This window comes from Anomaloglossus baeobatrachus, chromosome 7, assembly GCF_048569485.1.
Source record: "Anomaloglossus baeobatrachus isolate aAnoBae1 chromosome 7, aAnoBae1.hap1, whole genome shotgun sequence".
Taxonomy (NCBI): domain Eukaryota; kingdom Metazoa; phylum Chordata; class Amphibia; order Anura; family Aromobatidae; genus Anomaloglossus; species Anomaloglossus baeobatrachus.
The window spans coordinates 297,942,506-297,960,152 of NC_134359.1; the positions used below are offsets into that span (position 1 = coordinate 297,942,506).

Below are 17,647 nucleotides of genomic sequence, written 5' to 3' on the forward strand. Positions count from 1 at the left end.
GCATCCGGCCTCCATAGATATGCATTGAAAAATGCGCCGCAGCGGCCGGATGCGGCGCGATGCGGTGTTTTTTGCCGGAGCAAAAAACGTTGCAGGGAACGTTCGATGCGGCATCGGCTAAATCTGCCGCATGCGGCCAAAACCGGACCGAACGCAAGCCCCTGCGGCACAATACGGCACTAATGTAAGTCTATGCAAAAAAAAACGCAACCGGCGTTACAAAAGCCGGTTGCGGTTTTTCTGCAGAACGCCGTATTGTGCCGCAGAGCAAAAATCCGGATGTGTGAAAGTAGCCTTAAAAGAAACCTGTCATTCAATTCATGCTATCCAAACCACGAACAGCATGAATCAGAATCTCGTTGCATGATTGTAGCCAGGTGTGTTTTTCTCTGAAAGGCTCCAGCCTCTCAGAGAAATCATTTGCATAGCTTTTCCTGGACCATAAGGAGAGATTTGACTAGTCCGTTATGGGCCCCGCGAGCATTTTCCCACCATGCTCTAGGTGATTGACTGATCTCTGTATGTACATGTGGGAAAGACAATGACACCAGACCTGTTAAAGGGGTTATCCGGCTTAATTTGCTTTTTTTATTATTTCCCTATTGGGCTACATTGGGGCAGGTAAGTAGATAGAGACCACTTACCTGCCCTGCTGTCAGCCCCTCTCCCCCGGCTCAGAGCGGTCATGTGACCGCTCCTGCCGCGATTTTGCTGCTTCCGGTCATTTCATGTCAACATGGGCAGGGCCATGTTGACATGCAAATCTGGAAACAGCATGTCGCCTCCCTGCTGGGCTGTACAGTGCGAGGAGTCACCGCCCCCCTTCCCTGCACCCTCCCACACATTGCCCTGCACCCCTTACTCTGCCCACAACCTCCCCCTGCACTGCTGTGGGGTCCGTGCCCTGGGGGAGGGGCCTGGCGGCAGCTGCCGTGGTGTCAGCGCCAGCACCGGGCCCCCTGCTCAGGATCACACATGCTCAGGATCACACATTCACAGATCACCGATGCCGGTATATTTGAAAGCGCTGATGAGAGGGAGCGCAGCGCTGCTTCTCATCACTGTCCCGCTGTCTGTGCTCTCTTCAGGGGGGGGGGTGCACAGCCTGATGTGTGTGTGTGTGTTTGTATATGTATGTGTATGCGGTGCACAGCCCGATGTGTGTGTGTGTGTGTGTGTTTGTATATGTATGTGTATGCGGTGCACAGCCCGATGTGTGTGTGTGTGTGTATGTGTGTGTATGCGGTGCACAGCCCTGTGTGTGTGTGTGTATGTGTGTGTGTATGCGGTGCACAGCCTGATGTGTGTGTGTGTATATATATGTGTGTGTATGCGGTGCACAGCCCTGTGTGTGTGTATGTATGTGTGTGTGTATGCGGTGCACAGCCTGATGTGTGTATGTGTGTGTATGCGGTGCACAGCCCGATGTGTGTATGTGTGTGTGTATGCGGTGCACAGCCTGATGTGTGTGTGTGTGTGTATGTATGTGTGTGTGTATGCGGTGCACAGCCCGATGTGTGTGTGTGTATGTGTGTGTATGCGGTGCACAGCCCTGTGTGTGTGTGTGTGTGTATGTATGTGTGTGTGTATGCGGTGCACAGTCCGATTTGTGTGTGTGTATGCGGTGCACAGCCTGATGTGTGTGTGTGTATGTGTGTATGCGGTGCACAGCCCTGTGTGTGTGTGTATGTGTGTGTGTGTGCGGTGCACAGCCTGATGTGTGTGTGTATGTATGTGTGTGTGTATGCGGTGCACAGCCTGATGTGTGTGTATGTGTGTATGCGGTGCACAGCCCTGTGTGTGTGTGTGTATGTATGTGTGTGTATGCGGTGCACAGCCCTGTGTGTGTGTGTGTGTATGTATGTGTGTGTGCTGTGCGGTGCACATCCTGATGTGTGTGTGTGCGGTGCACAGCCTGATGTGTGTGTATGTGGTGCAGAGCCCGATGTGGTGTGTGGTGCAGAGCCCGATGTGGTGTGTGGTGCAGAGCCCGATGTGGTGTGTGGTGCAGAGCCCGATGTGGTGTGTGGTGCAGAGCCCGATGTGGTGTGGGGTGCAGAGCCCGATGTGGTGTGTGGTGCAGTGCCCGATGTGGTGTGTGGTGCAGAGCCCGATGTGGTGTGTGGTGCAGAGCCCGATGTGGTGTGTGGTGCAGAGCCCGATGTGGTGTGTGGTGCAGAGCCCGATGTGGTGTGTGGTGCAGTGCCCAATGTGGTGCAGAACCCGATGTGGTGTGGGGTGCAGAGCCCGATGTGGTGTGTGGTGCAGTGCCCGATGTGGTGTGTGGTGCAGAGCCCGATGTGGTGTGTGGTGCAGAGCCCGATGTGGTGTGTGGTGCAGAGCCCGATGTGGTGTGTGGTGCAGTGCCCGATGTGGTGTGTGGTGCAGAGCCCGATGTGGTGTGCGGTGCAGAGCCCGATGTGGTGTGGGGTGCAGAGCCCGATGTGGTGTGGGGTGCAGAGCCCGATGTGGTGTGCGGTGCAGAGCCCGATGTGGTGTGCGGTGCAGAGCCCGATGTGGTGTGGGGTGCAGAGCCTGATGTGTGCGGTGCAGAGCCTGATGTGGTGTGGGGTGCAGAGCCCGATGTGGTGTGGGGTGCAGAGCCCGATGTGGTGACGAAAACGAACATCGGGGGGTTCACCCATCACTAATCCTACATAGTCAGTAGACCGAAAGAAATAAAAAAACATTTATTCAAAATTACTGTTGTGTATGAAGAAGTGTTGAAAAAAAATTAAAAAGGTCTAAAAATAAAAATTAAAATATAGAAAGAAGAAAGTAAAAAAAAATTGGGATTTGAACTGGTGATTGATTTGATAAAATGTGTGGTAAGTGGGCTGCAGGAACAGAAGACGAGCGCATTAAGCTACAAGAAATGATAAGTGTAGATTGCTGTGAAACTGAGGTGATACATGACCAGTTGTATTATTTATTACATTCCTTTATTGTGTTACGGAGGGAGATAAGGAGGGTGAGGAGTAGAGTATTCAGTGTTCTGTTTTTCAAACCATAGGGGTTAAACCTGCTGATCTGTGCTGAGGACAGAAGATCTCAGTGCACTGTGTATTAGAGAGAACAGGGAAGTGAATGGAGTAACGTCAGTTTATGACCGAGAAAAGTAGATCAGTGAAACGGGGTTTCCCTGACTACTACAGTTAAGGCTGGAGTCACACTAGCGTATGGCATCCGATGCGATATGCTAATGACCCTCGGCTCCCACTCTGCTGAGCTTGTGAGCTGAGTTCATGCAACTGTGATCCGATCTTGCGATCAGATCACAGCTGTGAGGAGAGGGAGAGAGTAATCTCTCCATCTCCTCCATTGTCAGACTGTGCATATATCGCACTGCTCTTGGATGTCATCCAAGTGCACTCCGATGTTTCAATCGCACCCATAGACTTGTATGGGTCTGAGTGATGAAAATCGCAAGCTGCTATTTTTTTCCTCAGTCCGAGTAGGGCTGAGGAAAAACATGCAGATTTGGGGAAAAAAAATCGTAGATTTGGGAGGCCCCAAAACATTGGGCCTGGCAAATAAAATGAAAAAACTGCAGTGGAGTATACCAATACCTGGGTGCTGCTGTTATACTTCTCTAGTCAGCCAAAGGTAAGCACAAGTCTTGTGGGAACCACGACTAGTCCATTTTAATGAATGGGAGCTTGCCCACGTTGGCCATGGACGGGCGGATGCGCTTGTCTGTGATCACACTTCTTGCCGTGCTAAACACAGTACATTTCCCGTAAGCCAGCTCCTCTAAAGCCTGCTTTACATGTTACGATTTCGCATACGATATCGTATGCGATCGTAACCGCCCCATCGTATGTGCGGCACGTTCAATTTTGTTGAATGTGCCGCACAAACTATTAACCCCCGTCACACATACTTACCCGTCCATACGACCTCGATGTGGGCGGCGAACGTCCACTTCCTGGAGTGGAAGGGACGTTCGGCGTCACATCGACATCACGCGGCAGCAGGCCAATAGAAGCAGAGATGAGCGGGACGTAAACATCCCGCCCACCTCCTTCCTTCCGCATTTGCTGGCCGGGAGCCGCAGGACGTAGGTAAGATCTGTTCATCGTTCCCGGGGTGTCACACACTGCGATGTGTGCTACCCCAGGTACGATGAACAACCTGACGTTCAATTTATGAGGAATGAACGATGTGCGTGCGATGAACGTTTTACCGTTCAATCGCACGTAGCTGTTACACACTACAATGTATCTTACGATGCCGGATGTGCGTCACTTACGACGTGACCCCGCCGACACATCGTAAGATATATTGTAGTGTGTAAGCGGGCTTAAGGTATAAACAGCAACCTCAGGCCAAGTGTCAATTTTAGAAACCCAGAAATTAAAGGGACCCTGTCAGGTGCAATATGCACCCAGAACCAGGAGCAGTTCTGGGTTGCATATTGCTAATCCCTGCCTAAGGCTAGGTTCGCACACTGCATCTTTTTGACGCTGCGTTTTTGTGCGTTTTTGGCCGCTAAAAACGCACAAAAACGCACCTGCGTAGAAAAAACGCATGCGTTTTTGCCGCGATTTGGTGCGTTTTGCTGCGTTTTTGATCTCTGCGTTTTGCTGCGTTTTTCCAATGCATTGCATGGGGGGAAAACGCAGAAAAACGCAGGAAAGAACTGACATGTCCATTTTTTTTTTTTAACTCAAAAACGCAGGTAAAAAAACAGATGTGTGCGGACAGCAAAAATGAAAATTCATAGAGTTTGCTGGGGAAGCAAAGTCCTGCAGTTTTGAGGCCAAAAACGCACGCGAAAAACGCGCAAAAACGCCGCGAAAAACGCACTGCGCACATAGCCTAACTGTCCCAACCTATAGCATCATAAATAAAGGGATCTTTAGAAAAAGTAGTTCTAAAGATCTTTTATCTTATGCTAATAAGTGCAGGGACTAATCCGCTCTCTAAGCATGTTAGTACACCCACAGGGCACTTCCGGGCACTTCCAGTCATGCATAGTAGACCTCTCTGAAACCAGGACACGTACACCCATCTTCATACTACTTCATGACCGGAAGTCATTCAAAAGAGTGGTCAAATCGAACACAGGTACGCGCATCACCACTGGTAATGCTGAACTGAATAGCATGTTAGTAGGCCCCTGTGGGCGTACTAACATGCTAAGAGAGCGGACTAGTTGGGAGTAGTCCCTGTGCTCATTAGCATAAGAAAATATCTTTAGAAAAATACTTTTTCTAAAGATCCCTTTATCTATGCTACTAGAAACGGACGGTTAGGCAGGGAATAGCAATATGCAGCCAGAACTGCCTGTGGTTCTGGGTGCTTATTGCACATGAAAGGTTCCCTTTAAATAGGGCAGACCCATCACTCAGTTCTTGTGCACACATAGTCTTCCTCAATGTTGTTAGGGTATGTGCACACGTTGCTTTTTTTTCCGCGCGGAAAAAAACGCACCCTCTGGCAGAGGGGAGAATTGTAAACAATGCTTTTTGAGAAACAACGCATCGAAAACGCATGCGTTTTTCATGCGTTTTTCATGCGTTTTTTTAGGTGCGTTTTTTAAGACTTGTCAGTGATAATAAAGTTGGTTGAACACAGACCTTTGGAAAAAAAAACCTGTGATGTAATTTCCTTCTCCACATTCTGTTTGGATAAATGGGAGGGCTTGGAATGGAAGGAGCACCATTTGAATTTTGGAAAAGTTGAAATAAACTTCGCGCACCAAGCCCCTTAGGTACCTATACGTCAGAAAACCCCCACAAGTGACCCCATTTTGGAATCTGCACCCATCAAGGATTTTATTCAGGAGTATATTAAGCATTTTGAATCCACAGCTACTTCACCCAAAATGTTGCTGTAGCAACAATATTCTCACTTTTAGGCCCGCTTCACATGTCAGTGAAAAACACTGACGTTTTTCACTGGCGTGTAAAACACGCACATGTCCCTCCGTGTGCCGTGAATCACGGCACACGTGGGTTGTCTAAGTGCAATCCGGGCTCCGTTCTCCGTGGCCCGTGATTGCACTTAGAGATTAACTCACCTGCACCCGCTCCCGCTCTCCATGGTGCTGATCGCTCCCGCGGTGCAGCATCCGGCCGGCGCTGACCCCCGCAGCAGCTGCTTCCGGGTCGGCTGTGTCGTGCATCATGAATATGCGCGACAATAATGAGTCGGCACAGAAGGAACAGGGAGGACGGGCTGCAGAGGACATCGCTGGAGCCGGGTGAGTTAAAATGTTTTTTATTTTAAAAGCACGTTTTTTTCTGGCACGTGTTTCACGGATCACACCACTGCGTGGTCCGTGGGACATCAGTGATGCCAGAAAAAAATGGACATGTCTCCGTGCGGCTATCACGCACACGCGGGTACGCCGCATGGAGACACGTGCAGTGAAAAATCACTGACGTGTGAGCAGACCCATTCATTATAATGGGTCTGCGTATGTCAGTGATCCTGGTACGTTTAAAAAAAAGCACAAACGTCCCAGAATCACTGACGTGTGAAAGGGGCCTAAGGCTATGTGGCCATGATCCAGCGACACGGCGTCTAGTACACAGTGCCAGCCTTCCTGCAGCTGCCCATGCCCACGATTTGGGTTCAGGCTGCTGTGGAGCTCTATGCTACCTGCAGAGAACACTCTCGTCTCCGCAGCATAAATTGACATGCTGAGGCTCGGGAAGCCACGCTACCGGTCAGTTTATGCTGCGGAGAAAAGAAGCACAGTGGGCATGGGATCTCCAAAAATCCTTCCACTGTGCTTCTACTGCACAACGCAGCGTTATGGACGCAGGGAAAACACTCAGCGCCCATAACGCTGCAAACCCTGATTGTGGACACACAGCCTAAAAAGCGTCAATGGATGAAGGGATGTCAAATATATAGAACGTCCTACCCCCGCCTGCATATTCTAAGCTGGCACCTTTAGTACCTTTCATGTGGCACTAAAGGGTGCCTAGCTTAGTATTTATCCAATAAAAAAAAAAAAAAATGGCGTGGGGTCCCCCCTATTTTTGATAGCCAGTCAGGGTAAAGCAGACAGCTGTAGCCTGCAAACCACAGCTGGCAGCTTCATCTTGTCTGGTGATCAATTTGGAGGGCTCCCCATGTTTTTTTTTTTATTTATAAATAAAGAATAAAAAAAAAAATAACGTGGGGTCCCCCCAAATTAGATCACCAGCCAAGGTGAAGCTGACAGCTGGGGTCTGGTATTCTCAGGGTGGGAAGAGCCATGGTTATTGGACTCTTCCCAGCCTAAAAATAGCAGGCCGCAGCCGCCCCAGAAGTGGCGCATCCATTAGATGCGCCAATCCTGGCGCTTCGCCCCAACTCATCCCGCGCCCTGGTGCGTTGGCTAACGGGGTAATAAATGGGGTTGATACCAGATGTGTAATGTCACCTGGCATCAAGCCCAGCAATTAGTGATGTCACGGCGTCTATCAGACACCCGACATAACTAATTGACAGTAAACAAAAGCAAAAAAAGACAACAAAAAATGTTTTATTAGAAAAAACACTCCCCAAATCATTCCCTTGTTCTCCAATTTAATAAAAAAAAATGGGTCCGCAGAAATCCATATGGATGTCCCACGTCGCCTCTGGACCTTCTAGAATATGGGGGCACGTTCAGGAAACGTATCCCCCATTTTCTAGGAGGGCAGACCCTCCATTTGAGGAGAGTGGGTGCAAAAATCTGCACCCACTCTCCCCGGGTCACAGGTGCAGAGTGCCGAGCAGCCAGCACAGCTCTCTGAACACTGTGCTGGCTGTCAGCTGCTCTGCTCATGTGACCGGCCAGCGTGCACTGAAGGAGGAGGGGGCCGCGGGGGATCAGCGCTGCGACCGGACAGGTATGTATGACACCGGGGGGAATAGGGGGTGAACGGGCAGGGCCTGGGGAACAGTTTTCTGTCGCATGTGTTATTGCACATGCGACAGAAATCATAGGAGCAGGGCGGCCGGTGCGCTACTGTGCGCGCGGCCATGTTGGATTTTCGGGAGGGGGGTCGGGGGTCGGGGCGGGCACTTTGGCGATACCGGGGGCTTTGCCAGGAAGTGAGGTCAACAGGAAGCCTCTTGACCTCACTTCCAGGTAAATGCCTGCGTTCTGGCGTGCCGACAAAGGCCGCGGACCGCAACAAAAAAGCAGGTCCATGCGTTGTGGCTGCGTTCTGACCCCACATCATTGATTTCAATGGGGGAGAGAACGCAGCCACAACGCACAAAAGAAGTGACATGCTGCTTTTCTTTCCGCACCGATTTTTGGCATCCAAAACGCTGCGGAAAGAAACGCAGCATGTGCACTGATTTTTCAGCTTTCCCATACACTTTGCTGGGAAAGCTGAACGCATGCAATTTGCCACTGAAACGCTGCGGTTCAAAACGCAGCGTTTCCGCGGTAAAAAACGCATCGTGTGCACACAGCCTTAAAACGCTGCCTCCTGCTAATACGCATCGTATCAAATGATGGTGCCAGATGTTGTGATGTGCTGAAGTTATTCCACATTTAAAGCCTGGCTAACCCTCCTTTCCAAGGTGGTGCCAGTGGCCCAGCTGCATTGGCAACTTCCTCCTCCGCTTTGTGATTGGTGGTGAAGTGCGGGGTCACAGGAGCCAGGGACGGTGCTGGAGTAGGGCGATGCTGCAGACGCTGCGGTGAGGACTGTGCTGGCTGCAGGGGCTCTGCTAGCTGCAGGGTCCTGGATGCGGGGGGCTGTGCGGAGCAGGAGGGTGCGTTGGTTGTCCCACTCCAAGATGCTCTGCTGGCGGGGCGGGTGTCAAAGAAATGATGCCCGGAGGTGGCACACGCGCAGATTGAGCTCTCGGCTCAATGACAAGCTGAGATCTCATCTGCGCGTGCGCCACACCTCCAGGCACCGTTTTTCTTTAACACAATTCTCATAGGGAGAGCCATCAATATAAGCACCCAGTCGGCCGGTATAAGGCAGAAAAGGTGCCTGCACTACTCATAATGTACGCACAACATAATCTTTGACCAGCAGCACAAAATAACCACTAATCGTCCTTCTTTCCTACTTATTGTCTCTTTGAGCCTGTGGATCTGTAGCAGCGGTACTTTATATGTCTTATTTCATCCAACGACGTAAGCACATATGATCTACATTCCCCGTTGCACTGGAACAGAGAGAGGCCATGTGCGCACGCTGCGTAATTGCACTGCAGCGTAACTGCATGCGTCCTGCGTCCCCTGCACAATCTAAGAAGATTGTGCATAATCCGTGCACACGATGATTTTTTCAACGCAGCGTTTTGAAAATAAAACATTTGACAAAAATCTCTGCGTTTAAGGCTATGTGCGCACGTTGCGTAAATACATGCAGTTACGCTGCGCTTTGTAGCGCAGCGTAACTGCATGCGTCCTGCGTCCCCTGCACAATCTAAGAAGATTGTGCATAATCCGTGCACACGATGATTTTTTCAACGCAGCGTTTTGAAAATAAAACATTTGACAAAAATCTCTGCGTTTAAGGCTATGTGCGCACGTTGCGTAAATACATGCAGTTACGCTGCGCTTTGTAGCGCAGCGTAACTGCATGCGTCCTGCGTCCCCTGCACAGTCTATGGAGATTGTGCAGGGGCCGTGCGCACGTGGCGTCTCAGAGCGCAGCGCTTCGGCTACTGCCGAAGCGCTGCGCAAAAAGAAGTGACATGTCACTTCTTTCCTGCGCTTTGCCGGCAGCTCCTGCTCTGTCTATGGGAGGAGCTGCAGGCAGAGCGCATGGAATCTGCGCTCACTACGGACATTTCTGCAGCGATCTAAAGCGCACATATGCTCTTCAGATCGCTGCAGAAATTTCTGCAGGGCTAGTACGCAACGTGCGCACATAGCCTAAAAATGCAGCATGTTACTTATTTCGTGCGCTTTGGATACTCCTCCCACTCTGTCTATGGCCACCTTCACACACACACACGTCCAGTACGTGCTAGGTCGGTTTCCGCATGTACCGGAGACACGGGCACACGTATACCCATTAAAATCAATGGGTATATGTGCACGCACGTGTTCAGCCATTGGCCCATGCCTCCGTGTGAAGCAGACGTGAGCCCGTGTGCTCCATACGGAGGCATGTCCGTTTTTCTCCGGCAGCACAGGTGTCACGCGGCCCGCACCCGTACCACATGGATGTAGTGTGGATGTGGTGACACGTGCCGGAGAAACACACGTGTCATTGTAAAAATAAAGAAAAACACAAACTCACCTCCACCAGTCCTGCAGTCTCTGCCGCGGCTGTCACCTGCATCCGACCCCCAGTCGCATCAGTGAACAACGCATCTTCTTCACTGGGGGCCGGAAGCAGCGTCCGCAGCGGGGTGTGGCCTGTAACGAACACTGTCATTCAGCACCACAGACATCTCCAGAAGAATCAGGTAAGGCGGGACTTTCCGTTCTCCGTGTGTTATTACGTATTACATAAGGACTTGTAGTTGAGCCCAGGAGGGGTGGTTTCCCCCCCCCCCCCATATCTACGATCACTCTGATTGGCTGTTGAAAGTGTCACTTTCACATTCAATCAGAATGATTGTAATATTTCACCAATTAAACTTGGTGAAATACTACACTCCAGCCATGGCTGATGATGCAGTATCATCAGCCATTGGCTGGAGCAGGGAGAGCTCCATGTAATGCCCCCCTCCCCATCTGATTGGAGGTAGCGTCCATGTGACGCTATCCCTCCAATCAGATGTGGTGGAGCGATGTGACCGGTGGGTGCCCTCCGCCTTCAGCTTCATCCTGACCGTGGACTGCGACGCTGAAGAGGGTCACCCGCTGCCGCTGCCACCGCGATCTGCCGCCACCGATCACCATCCGGTAAGTTTTTCTCCCCTCTTTGATGTCTTTCCCTTCGTTTCTGTGCTGTCTTCCCCCTCCCTTCTGTGCTGTTCCGGGCTCCCCTCTCCTGTCTTCCGGTACCCCCCCCCTCCCCGCTGTCTTTCGTTCCGCCCCACGTTGTCCGATCCCACCCCGACCTCCGCTCCCCCCGCAGTCCGATTCTAAACGCCCCCCCCCAACCCACAATGACCTCCACTGCCTTCCCCCGACCTCCGCTTCCTGTGATCACTCTCCACCGGTGTCCTGCTTCTGACACCCGGCTGGTGTGAGTGACTGCTGCTGCTGCCAGTGATCAATCCCCCGCCCTGGTGATCACTGGGCAGCAGGGGGGCCGATCACTGGGCAGCAGGGGGGCCGATCACCCGGACCCACCTGCGCCCCTGCGATTGCGGCGCCCCTGCGATCGCCCCACCTGCGATCTGCGCCCCGGTAATTACGCCCCTGTGATTATGCATCCCTGCGACTGCGCCCCTGTGATTATGCGTCCCCGTGCGCCCCGGTAATTACACCCCTGCGATTGCGTCCCCGTGATTGCGTCCCCCTGCGATTGCGCCCCGGTGATTGCGCCCTAGTGATTACGGCTCCTGAATCTCCTCAGCCCTCTCCTGCAGTAGAAAGTTTCACCAAACACTTGCACATACACACGCACACTAAAATAAAGTTTAGGGTTTGGGGTTTTTTTTTCTTTGCACACGCGCACACAAATGTCCTGCTCGTCTGTCCCTCAGTAGCTGATAGTGAGGGAGAGGGTCCCACTTTTCTCGATTTCTCCCACTCTTCCTCCTCAAGTGACACAGACTTGACGTCGCAGGACAAGAAATCGGCCGGAGGCTGGGAGGAGAAGAGCCGGAGGCTGGGAGGAGAAGAGCCGGAGGCTGGGAGGAGAAGAGCCGGAGGCTGGGAGGAGAAGAGCCGGAGGCCATGGAGGAAGACCCATAGTAAAGTGTGAGTAACCGCCAACCTAGCGCTAGTGCACTAAACCATACACACCCGACTGAAGTACATTACACCACACTAACCTGAAATACAGTACGTCAGATTGGTATGCGGTGTGGTATAGTGTACGTCAGGTTGGTGTGTGTGTTGTAGTGTACATCAGGTTGTGTGGGTGTGGGTGGGTCTGGGTGGGTGTGGTGTATACTACACCACACATCAACCTGACACACACCAACCTGAGGTACACTACCCTATACCACACTGCACACCAACCTTACTTAGTGTATGTTAGGTTGGTGTGTGGTGCATGTCAGGATGGTGTGTGTGGTGTATACTACACCACACATACCAACCTGACGTACACTACACCACACACACATCAACCTGACCTACACTACACCACATACCAACCTGACATACACTACGTCAGGTTGGTGTGTGGTGTGGGGTGTAGTGTATGTTAGTTTGGTGTGGGGTGTAGTGTACGTCAGGTTGATGTGTGTGTGTGGTAAACACCACACACACCAACCTGATGTATACTACACTACACACACACACACCAACCTGACATACACTACATATTCTCCATACGCCACATGGTGTCCGTAAATAATTGGAGCTAATTTTCCATTCAAATTGTTAGCAGACACCATGTCGCGTATGGAGAGCCCCTGTGTGCCTACACATTAGTGCTCCCCCAAAAGTGACCCCCATTTTGGAAACTAGACCTCCCAAGGAACTTATCTAGATCCATAGTGAGTACTTTGAACCTCCAGGTGCTTCACAAATTGATCCGTAAAAATGAAAAAGTACTTTTTTTTTTTTTTCACAAATTTTCTTTTAGCCTCAATTTTTTTCATTTTCACATGGGCAACAGGATAAAATGGATCCTAAAATTTGTTGGGCAATTTCTCCTGAGTACATAGATACCTCATATGTGGTCATAAACCACTGTTTGGGTGCACGGCAGGGCTCGGAAGGGAAGGAGCGCCATTTGCCTTTTTGAATGGAAAATTACTTTAACAGCAAGGTCTGGACTTACAAAAATCTCCTAGGAGACACTAATATAAAACTTAACATTTAATAACTTAATTAAAAAGTGAACAGGGTCACTGGAGATCGTGATATTCTAAAAAACAAAAAAAAAATAAAAAAAAAAAATATACATCTAGTGTTTGATCACAGCCTTACACAGACCATCACACAGGTGTAGAGTAAACGCAATAACACCCAGTCTCAGGCTCAGGCTACTCAGGGATCAACTTCAATGTATGTGACACATAATATTGCCCATGCAAATCCCATGGACAAGGAGACCCAAAAACGACCTCCTGTTTAACGATTCAAGGAACTACCCTCCTCACCAAGGGGTTCCGTTAACAGAAAGGGAAAGGTCTCACCAACTGTAAGCGGGCTATGTTCATGCAGCAAACCTGGAAAATCGATCCTCATGTATCGAGTGTACTTGCTTCCTCGGTTTACTTAGGCATTACAGGTGAAAAACTTCCATCAATGTATATGTATAACTTCCGACGCGTTTCATTATATTCCTCAGGGAAGTCAGTAATACAAATATTAGGGTTATTCCACAATCATAGGGGCACACATCCCCGGTGGAAACCCAGTGCTGGACAAAGAAACAAGTCCTCTAAATCCTGGTGCTAGGCCATATCAAATGCCCATTTCTGAACGCACACAAGACACGTCCTCCATATGTATACTCAATTCAAAAATGTGCCGCCTGAATGGAATATTAGCTCCAAAAGTCAAATAGCGCTCCTTGCCTTCCGAGCCTTGCCGTGCACCCAAACACTTGATTTCCACCACATATGAGGTATCTGTATACTCAGGAGAAATTGCACAATAAATTTTATGGAGTAATTTTTCCTGATACCCTTGTGAAAAAAAAGCTACCTGCTTGAAGTAACAATTTTGTGGTGAAAAAAAATATAAATATTTTCACGGCTCAACGTTATAAAATTCTGTGAAGCCCCCAGGGGTTCAAAGGGCTCACTAAACCTCTAAAAAAAAATTCCATGATGGGTCTAGTTTCCAAAATGGGGTCACTTGTGCAGGAGTTCCATTCTTTAGGCACCTCAGGGGGTCTCCAAACGCAACATGGCGTCCCCTTACGATTCCAGACAATTTTGCATTTGAAAAGTTAAATGGCGCTTCTTGCCTTCTAAGCCCTGCCGTGCACCCAAACATTTGATTTCCACCACATATGAGGTATCTGCGTACTCAGGAGAAATTGCACAATAAATTTTATGGTGTAATTTTTCCTGATACCCTTGTGAAATGCTACATTTTATGGCTAAAGTAACATTTTTGTGTAAAAAAAAAAATTTTTCATTTATTCCTTCCACAGTGCTTTGATTCTTGTGAAGCACCTAAAGGGGTAATAAACTTCTTGGAAGTGGTTTTGAGTAGCCTGAGCGGTACAGTTTTTAGAATGGGGTCACTTTTCGGTATTTTCTGTCACCTCGGCCTCTCAAAATCGCTTCAAATGGGTTATGGTCCCAAAAAAAAGTTTTTTGTAAATTTTGTTGGAAAAATGAGAAATTGCTGATGAACTTTGACCCCTTCTAACTTCCTAACAAAAAAAAATTTTGTTTTGAAAATTGCGCTGGTGTAAAGTAGACACGTGGGAAATTTTATTTAGTAACTATTTTGTGTGACATATTTCTGAGATTTACGGGCATAAAATTTCAAATTTGGAAAATTGCGCAATTTTCTAAATTTTCGCCAGATTTCCGAAATTTTCAAAAATGAACGCAAAAAATATCGGCCTAAATCTACTACTTTCATAAAGTACAATATGTCACAAAAAAACAATGTCAGAATCGCCAGGATCCATTGAAGCGTTCCATAGTTATAACCTCATAAAGGGACACTGGTCAGAATTGCGCAAAATGGCGAGGTCAGTAAGGGCAAAATAGGCTGGGGGCTGAAGGGGTTAATACGTCCGTGAAAAAACGGTTTGTTTTTTTCACGTGCGTGTGAAGGGGGCCTATGGGAGAGACAGCATCCCGAGCACATGAAATCGGCATCTATTCTGCAAATACACTGCATCCATTAACCCCTTAACGACCGCGGGCCGTAAAATTACGTCCTTGCGGTCATAATGTTACTGCCCGCGGTCTGCCGGCAGCATCATGCTGCGATCGGCACACATCTCAGCTGATTTTCACAACTGAGATGTGTGCCTGCTAGGCACGAGCAGAATCGTTATCTGCTCGTGCCGTTTAACCCCTTATATGGCGCTGTCAATATGTGACAGCGCCATTATAAGCGCGATCACGGTAAACATTAACTTACCGCCCGATACCGGAAGTCACGTGACACGATCACGTGACTCCCGTACTACACCTGACTTGCTTTCACTTTCGCTGTGCCAGCGGCACAGCAAAAGAGAAAGAGAGCGTATCTGCTGTTTACAGCCTTGTAGCTGTGATCAGCAGATATTGCAGAGCGATCGGAATGCTGATCGCAATAGCCCCCTAGGGGGACTAGTAAAATTTTTAAAAAAAGTTTTAAAAAATTAAAAAAAAAACCTAAAAGTTCAAATCACCCCCCATTCACCCCATTGAAAATTAAAGGGTTAAAAAAATAAAAAATATACACACATTTGGTATCGCCGCGTTCAGAAACGCCCGATCTATCAAAATATAAAATCAATTAATCTGATCAGTATACGGCGTAGCGGCAAAAAAATTCCAAACGCCAAACCGATGTTTTTTTGTCGCCACAACTTTTGCGCAAAATGCAATAAGAGGCGATCAAAATGAAGCATCTGCGCAAAAATGGTACCGTTAAAAACGTCAGCTCGAGACGCAAAAAATAAGTCGTTATTGAGCCATAGATCCCGAAAAATGAGAACGCTACGGGTCACGGAATATGGCGTAAAACGTGCGCCACTTTTTTCGGACAAACTTCCGATTTTTTTTTAACCCCTTATATAAAAGTAAACCTATACATGTTTGGTGTCTACGAACTCGCACTGACCTGAGGCATCACACCCACACATCAGTGTTACCATATAGTGATCACAGTGGATAAAATATCTCAAAAACCATAGTGATATCGCACTTTTTTTGCAATTTTTCAGCATTTGGATTTTTTTTGCCGTTTTCTAGTACACTATATGGTAAAACTGATGGTTTCATTTAAAAGTACAGCTCATTCCGCAAAAAATGAGCCCTCACATGACCATATTGACTGAAAAATAAAAAAGTTACGTCTCAGAAAAAGAATGGCGAAAAAAAAAACGAAAAGCGAAAAATCGGCCGGTCGTGAAGGGGTTAAGCAGTGTTTCTGCAGCGATTTGAAGCGCACATGTGCTGTCAAATCGCTGCAGAAATTTCAGCATGTACGTGCGCACATGGCCAAACAGAATTCAAGCTGGGGTCTGATCAATCTTATAAATAATAGCAATGATGCCTTACAGACCCCATTGATTACGCTGGTCAACGCAATTTTTCTGACAAAAGGTTTTAAAACATATTTTAAGTCAATTTTGCTTGCTGATTACGAATATGAACTCCGTTTTTGGCTATCACATCAGGATTTCGAGATATTTTCAATTTTTGATAAATATTACTCATCGAATATTTTATGATAAAAACACATGATTTTAGGTACTACATTTTGTGTATTTTTAATCAAGGAATAACAAAGATTACAAAGTCTATGTACAGCAAATCAAATATACGTAACGAATTAAACAACAAAACACATGTGTGGCAAATGGCAGATATTTGAACTTTATTTTCTTGGCTGGTCTGTGATGTGCAGCTTCTGGGTTGTCTCTCATCAAGCTCCAGCAATAGTCATCCATCATATGTGAGTCCCACCGGCCTTGATACCATTTGTTTTAATGTCCTGATGAAAACGCTCCCCTTGATCCTCGCTCACATTCCCAAGTTTCTCTGGAAAAAAAGTCCAAATGGCTGTGTAAATAGTGAATCTTGACACTCATTCTACATCCAAGATTTTGCAGACTCATTAGTAGCTCTTCTACAATCTCTTCATAGTTGTCTGCTTTCTTATTCCCTAAAAAATTCTGCACCACATTACAAAATGCATTCCAAGCTCTTTCTTCTCATTCATTGATGTGATAAAATTTGGGTCTCTCATAAGTGTTCTTATTTGAGGTCCATCAAATATTCCAGCCTTTTTCTTCTCTTCACTAAGACCAGGAAAAATTGAACATATATAGTTAAAGCATTCTCCACTGTGATTGAGAGCTTTGACGAACTGCTTCATCAATCCAAGTTTTATGTGCAAGGGAGGAAAGACAAAGTTCTTCATATCCACTAGAGCAGACCTGGGCAAGGGTTAGATCATTAGATCAGAGTTTGAGACGTGCTGCTTTTCCTGCCGGGCAGGAACTTTTCAAATGACACACGCGCGCTGTACTGCCGACATCAGGGCGCGCGTGTGTCACAGAAAACGCTGCCGGACAGGGAACAGAGGACAGATTCCTGCGTTCCGCTGCTACACTGTGCGGAGCTTCAGGATCGGTCCTCTGTTCCCTGCGGCAGCTTTCTCTGTGACACGCGCGCCCTGATGTCGGCAGTACAGCGCGTGTGTGTCATTTGAAAAGTTCGCGCCCGGCAGGAGAAGCGGCACCAGCCGGTGCCTGGACAGAGAGACGCGGTGGGCAGGGGCCGTACAAGAACAACAGCGGCGCACCCAGGGCCCATACCAGGGAAGAAGCAGCTCAGCGGGGGACCCGTATGGAGATGCCTGAGGAGGGAGAGGTGAGTAGTCACTAATAACCTGAGGGGAAGGGGGAGAGGGGGTAACTGGTGTAATATTTGGGTGTAGTGATGTAGTATATGGGAATGTAATGATGTAGTATTACAGGGGCAGTAT

General features: G+C 48.4%; 1 protein-coding gene across 2 annotated transcripts in view; it reads left to right on the top strand.

The window, feature by feature from the left end:
- LOC142246487 (E3 ubiquitin/ISG15 ligase TRIM25-like) overlaps positions 1-17,647 on the top strand; it is a 32,441-nt gene that overhangs the window by 8,969 nt on the left and 5,825 nt on the right. The window contains exon 2 of one of the 2 annotated variants that reach the window (XM_075319549.1): positions 11,624-11,779. The exons of the other annotated variant lie outside the window; for it this stretch is intronic. The gene's annotated coding sequence lies outside the window, so the exon portion shown is untranslated. The remainder of the gene's footprint in view (positions 1-11,623; positions 11,780-17,647) is intronic. 2 annotated transcript variants of the gene reach the window in all.